Source organism: Taudactylus pleione, unplaced genomic scaffold (genome assembly GCF_031769625.1).
Source record: "Taudactylus pleione unplaced genomic scaffold, aTauple2 ptg000139l, whole genome shotgun sequence".
Lineage (NCBI taxonomy): Eukaryota > Metazoa > Chordata > Amphibia > Anura > Myobatrachidae > Taudactylus > Taudactylus pleione.
In genome coordinates, this window is record NW_028284541.1 from 5,796,615 (window position 1) to 5,803,307 (window position 6,693).

Below are 6,693 nucleotides of genomic sequence, written 5' to 3' on the forward strand. Positions count from 1 at the left end.
ATACAGAAGATGCCTGACTGTGTTTGGCCCCCGCTTCTGCAAAAGGCATTCTAGTGCATGAGACCGCGGTAGCGCGACCACCACTGGCAAAGAAAAACCATGGTTTGAGCTTTTCCTCTGGGAAAGTCTGATAAAGGTTGTGTCAGTCTAATGGGTCTACCTTAACGATACTGCCTTTGAACCTCTATATACTCCTGCTTATACCGTCTAATATCCTGCCTATAAACCTCTAAGGATGACGCTATTGTGCGTACGCAGTCATACAGTAATTAAAGACTCCAGACCTAGAACCTGTGGTTCCAAAGCACAAAGTATTATTCAAGTAAAAAGTACAGCAGTTACACGCTATGATATAATCTTAGCGCAAAGAAATTATACAGATCCAAGTACAATTATACATACGCAGCGCTCTCTGGTCCAGATGTAGGCATCAGCAAGAAACCCCTCGTCAATCAGCATTCAGCACGAAGACCAGCAACCCAGGGTCAGCACACATATTTATACCCCCCAGGAATAAACAACACAATAGAGAAGTTTGTTGCTAATACCATTGGTCCTACAGGAGAGGGCATATGTTACAAGGCATTTAACAGGTTGGTTCAAATAGACACAGTCCAGCCTCTAACAACTGGTGGTCTCTGGTTTCCCGCCTCATGCAAATCCTAACAGTTGTTCATATAATGTACATTTTGTTGCTTGAAGTCTCTGCGGTCCATAAGTTGAGAATGCATGTTGCGATCTCTCCATCGATATTACCGGAATACTGTTGAGAGAGTACGCATCAGTACAATACCAAACATGGCTTACTTATCACATATAAAACCTTAGTTATGAAATAATCTTTATTTCCTAGCAATTATAATAAATGTGCATACTTGAATCTTATACCTTAAAGCTTATGGAACCTTGTATGTGAATATGTAATGTGTGAGTATGTGGGGTTTGATGTAAAGACGATAGTTAACTTGGGGCAGATGCGTGTGCATGAAGCGTGTGCATGAAGCTAATATTCAGCGTTTTCATACAGGATCTTATGCATTCGCTAATATGCGACTAGTTAACAGCGCAATGGTGCGTATTAATGTGTGTATGAGAAATGGTGAAAGGTGCAATCGCATGATGCTAATAGTAATATCGCCACATGTACTAAAGTGTGAGTTTATCTAAAATGGCGCTTAGGCGGCCATTCACAAAATGGCATCTTGCGATCTCATTTCCATGATGGCGTCTTGTGGCCAGTCGCAAGATGGCGTCGCTGCTATCCAATTTTAAACTGATCTTGTCTCAGCCAATTATCCAGCTTCGACAGTCCACCCTTTGATAGCGAACAACATGCTATCACAATCTGATTTTAAAATATAATATAGGCTTACATTTATATACTATTTAGTGTTATTATGGAATGGCACAAGGTGGTTCTTAATCCATCAATAAAGTGTCTCTGAGTGGGGACATAAAACTACTATTATACGCACACCGCGGATCTTGGAAGATCATGTGAAAGTCCTATAAAGGCAGTCTTGAAGGGGAAATTTGAGACTACATTATCTGAGGTGTTTCAAAATAACATTTCAATAATACATTCTACGCAGGTCTAAATATAATACATTAAATGATGGTATTTCCTAGTTCAGGGTTGTAATGCAGTTCTGTATTTACCTTGGTATTCATACTGACCACCATCATAATTTCGTTCTTTCGTTTTACTCTATTTTTACATTTTCCACACTTCAACACAATAGGAACACACCGGACACATATGCCAATTATTATGATGACAATCAGTATAAGGATTAAGAATTTGCCGATGCTGGCGATCACTTCCTGGACCCATTCCCCTAGACCTGAGAACCATTTCACTGGGTTCAGCCATGAAACCCATCCTTCTATCTTCTCCCCTACTTCAGCCACTGAAGCATTATGGTTCTTACGAAATTCCCATTTTTGCTGCAGAATTTCATCCATCTTCCGGTCTATCACTTCCTTAGGGTCGATGGTCATTGGTAACATAGGTGCAACATTTTACTCCAAATTGGGTGGCCAACATTACGCAATACCCTCCAGTAACAGCAGTTAAATAATTTAACACTAGCCTGTGTTGCACCAGTTCTTTCTTGTACGCTTGCAATTCTCTCCTTGTATACCTGAATGTGTCATCGTACATCTTGGTGATATTATCTATCAATTTAGCAAGTTCCTGAATATATCTAAAATTTAATGTACCCCGAGCGATCCTGGTGGGATCCAATGCGACTAAAACTTGAAAGCCAGTTGTCTCACTATTTAACTGAGTGGCTTTGTGCACGTCACCAGGTATCATATTTCGTTTGCCTCTGTGTTCATATTGTGTGTGAAGATATGGTGACGGTGTGTTTTTATGTATACCAAGCATTTCAACATGTGTGAGGGTCATAACTTCTGGGACTACTCTTCCCAGGTAACACAAACCTTCGGAACTCAGGGAGAGCCACTTATACACTTTTCTTCCACATATAAAATAAACATCATCAGGGAGAACATAAGGAATGGTATGCATCATTATCATTAAGCACATTTCCCTTGCAAACAATCCTATTTCTGGGTCTTCCATCTGGTACATGCAAGTTTCTGGCTGTATTATTTTAGCACAATAACCATCTGGCACCTTACCAATAATTTCTTTGGTGGAACTCAATGCATACCGGTACCTAAAATGTCTCCCACTAGATTTAATTGAGCATAACAGATCATGATTTATGGACTCATTATCAGCTCTTTGTGAGAAGGTCATCGTCTGATTATTCCCTGTCACTTCCCAACTCCCGGGTTTATTGGGGTTGGTTATGTTTAAACACAAAAGTGATCTATCTACTTGGAAATGATAGAGTTTGAAATGAGGTGGTTTGGATGAGAGGAATTTTCCATCCAATGTTTTCCCTTCCTGTAATTCTAAAACTTCCATGATATTCAGTGGAAATGGCACCAGCCCTACATTATGTTGTCCCTGTGGCACATGTGAACACACCCAGCAATCAGTTTGATTTAACACTCTGCCTACCATGCTATGATAATCCTCTAAAGGATACCCACCCCAGTACGGGTTATATTTAGGCTGGCACCATTGGATATAATTCTCATCAACTAGGGACCCACAAAGCTCACAAATACAGGAATCTTCAGACGATAAACCTCCACACCATCCCCGAGTATCCGGAATAACAGCTCTCTTAACAATAACAGTACTAAGATTGGTCAGACACTCCCCCGATTGGCATTGCACTCCTTCTGACTCCACTCCATCAGCACTGCCATCAACTCCCCTCTCCACAATCTTCATAGAAACCGGACATTCCCGAACCGACCAGGATGGTGAACACTCTAAAAGAGAATATGAAAATGAACACAGCAGTCCCGTCCATTGCCACAACAAGACCTGCAGATTTCTTTTAGTTCAGGTATCTCACTACGACCTTTTCAATCCTCCCGGAACAAGCTCACGAGCGACAGGTTCACGCTATTAGCCTTGTCTCCGACTCATTTCTCCACCGTTTGGTTGACCTTTTTGCAGTGAGTGGAATGGACCCAGGTATCTCTCTCAGCCACCTTCAAAGATGTAGTACTTGTCAGCAGCACCTGGTACAGACCTTCCCACCGATCAGTCAAACAACCTGAACGCAAGAAATTTCTGATCATAACATATTCTCCTGGTTCAACATCATGACAGTTAGTTTCAGGCATATCATTGGACAACAATTTCAGTTTCTGCTGCTGTTGTTTTAACTGCTTACTCATTGATATAAGATACTTTACAGTTACCTCGTTGTTACCTTTCAAGTCTTCCTGTGGACTTATAATCAAATGAGGTTGTCTACCAAACAGTATTTCAAAGGGAGACAGATTTAGAGGGGGTCTGGGAGTGGTCCTTATACTATGCAGGACCAACGGTAATGCTTCTGGCCAACCTAGTCCAGTCTCTGCCATGATTTTACTTAACTTCTTTTTAATAGTCCAGTTCATCCTCTCTACCTTGGCACTGGTTTGCGGTCGGTAGGGGGTGTGAAGTCGACTATTAATACCCATCAGCTTACACATATTTTGAAAAACATCACCTGTGAAATGAGTACCCCTGTCACTCTCGATGATTTTAGGGATACCGTATCTGCATACAAATTCCGGAACTATTTTCTTGGCAGTAAACGCAGCAGTATTAGTGGACGCTGGGTAGGCCTCAACCCAATTAGAAAATAAATCAGTGCACACTAATACATACTTAAGATTCCTGCAGGGTGGTAATTGGATGAAATCTATTTGTATCACCTGGAAAGGTCCATCAGTCGGTGGAATGTGGGACGGTTCAGTAGGGATCGCTTTCCCTATGTTCTTCCTCAAGCAGGTCAGACAGGACATTGCTATCTTTTCTGCTTGTGAAGAAAAACCTGGTGCGCACCAGTATGCTCTCACCAACTTGCACATACCTTGCTTTCCCAGATGAGTCAGACCGTGTGCTGCCTCAGCCAGGCTGGGGTAATATGCCTTGGGGGCTACTGGCTTACCCGGAGGACTCTTGGCCACATCCCTTGGACTTCCAAATGGACTTTTCCTGAATTGAACACAAATTTTGCATCTCAATTAATTTCAGCATATCAATTGTTTGGAAAGACATACTTTTTTCAGTGGGAGAAAACATTTTTAACCCTGCTGCCCATTTTGCAGCTTCATCGGCTCTGTTGTTGCCCAGTGACACCGGGTCATCCTCACATGTATGGGCTTTACACTTGATTACTGCCACCGCTTTGGGCAGTTGGATTGCTTCTAAAAGATGTTTTATGTGTCGGGAATGTGCAACTGGTGTGCCTGCTGCTGTCATAAAATTTCTCAGACGCCATAGAGCCCCGAAATCGTGCACCACCCCGAACGCATACCTCGAGTCAGTGTAAATGTTAGCAGATTTGCCTGCTGCCAGTTCACACGCTCTAGTTAGTGCTACTAACTCTGCCACTTGGGCTGAATGAGGAGGACCAAGAGGTTTGGCTTCTATGATGTCTGTGTCATTTACAACAGCATAACCTGTACATAATTCACCTGTGTCTGTTTGTCTATGACAACTCCCGTCCATGTAAAATGTCACATCCACATTCTCTAAAGGTGTGTCACGTATGTCAGGTCGTGCAGTAAAGGTCTGATTCAGATATTCCATACAATCATGTGCATCACTATGTCAATTGAACTCACTTCCCGCCAGCAATTCGTCTCCTTCCACCCTTTGTACATCATGTTGTACATATGGTAAATACGTTGCTGGGTTCAGCATATTGCATCGTTTAACAGTGATGTTTGCAGGTGCTATTAGAGCTAGTTCCAATTTGGTAAACCTAGCCGAAGAGACGTGTCTGGTTTGGGCAGAGTTCAGCAGAGCAGAAACAGCATGGGGAGTGTATACAATCATATCATGACCCAATACTACGTCCTCACTTTTACTCACCAATAAAGTGGTAGCTGCTACACTTCTCAAACAGGTGGGGAGTGATCTTGCCACAGTGTCCAATTGGGCACTGTAGTATGCTACGGGCCTACTGGCATCACCATGTTTTTGTGTAAGGACACCTGCAGCACAACCATCGGCTTCCGTACAATACAAATCAAAAGGTTTTTCATAATCAGATATTCCCAATGCAGGAGCTTTTGTCAGACTATCCTTAAGATTAAGGAAAGCCTGCTTTGATTCCTCTGTGTGTATGACACGATCGGGCTTTGAGGAAGAGACTAAGTCCTGCAAAGGCAAGGCCAAAATAGAAAAGCCTGGGATCCACATTCTACAGTATCCACACACTCCCAAGAAGGTACGAATTTGCTGTTGATTCTGCGGCAGTGTCATGTTCTGTATGGCCTGGATTCTATCATTTGTGAGATGTCTTAACCCCTGGGTTAGGCAGTGTCCCAAATATTTTACTCTGGATTGGAACGGTTGTAGTTTGTCCTTAACCACCTTGTGTCCTGTATGCGAGAGATGAAGCAACAAAAGTTTAGTATCTTTCAAACATGACATAAACGAATCAGAACACAGCAATAAATCATCCACATATTGAATTAGAACAGATCCATTTGCAGGTTGAAAAGATTGTAAACAGTCGTGCAATGCCTGGGAAAAGATACTGGGGCTGTCTATGAAACCTTGGGGCAACCGTGTCCATGTATATTGCACACCTCTGTATGTAAATGCAAATAGATACTGACAGTCAGGGTGGAGAGGCACAGAGAAGAAAGCAGAACAGAGGTCAATGACAGTGAAATGGGTTGCGTTTGGAGGGATCTGCATAAGAATGACAGCTGGATATGGCACTAAAGGGAATTGGCTCTCTACTACCTTATTAATACCTCTAAGGTCCTATACCAGCCTGTAACCCCTTCCACCACTCTTCTTCACCGGAAAGATGGGACTGTTGGCTACACTAGCTGTACAAACTAAAATTCCCTGTTGCAATAATCGCTCAATTATTGGAAAAACCCCTAATTCTACCTCCTGTTTTAGTGGGTACTGGGGAATTTTTGGAGCTTGCCCACCGCCTTTTAAATTTACCATTACGGGGCTTACGTTTGCCGTTAATCCAGTGTCCTGTCCATCCTTAGTCCAAAGGGAATCTGGAATTTGGGACAACATTTGATCTACCTGAGATGGATTTTCATTTAAACTGGTAGAGTGATACATTATCCTTT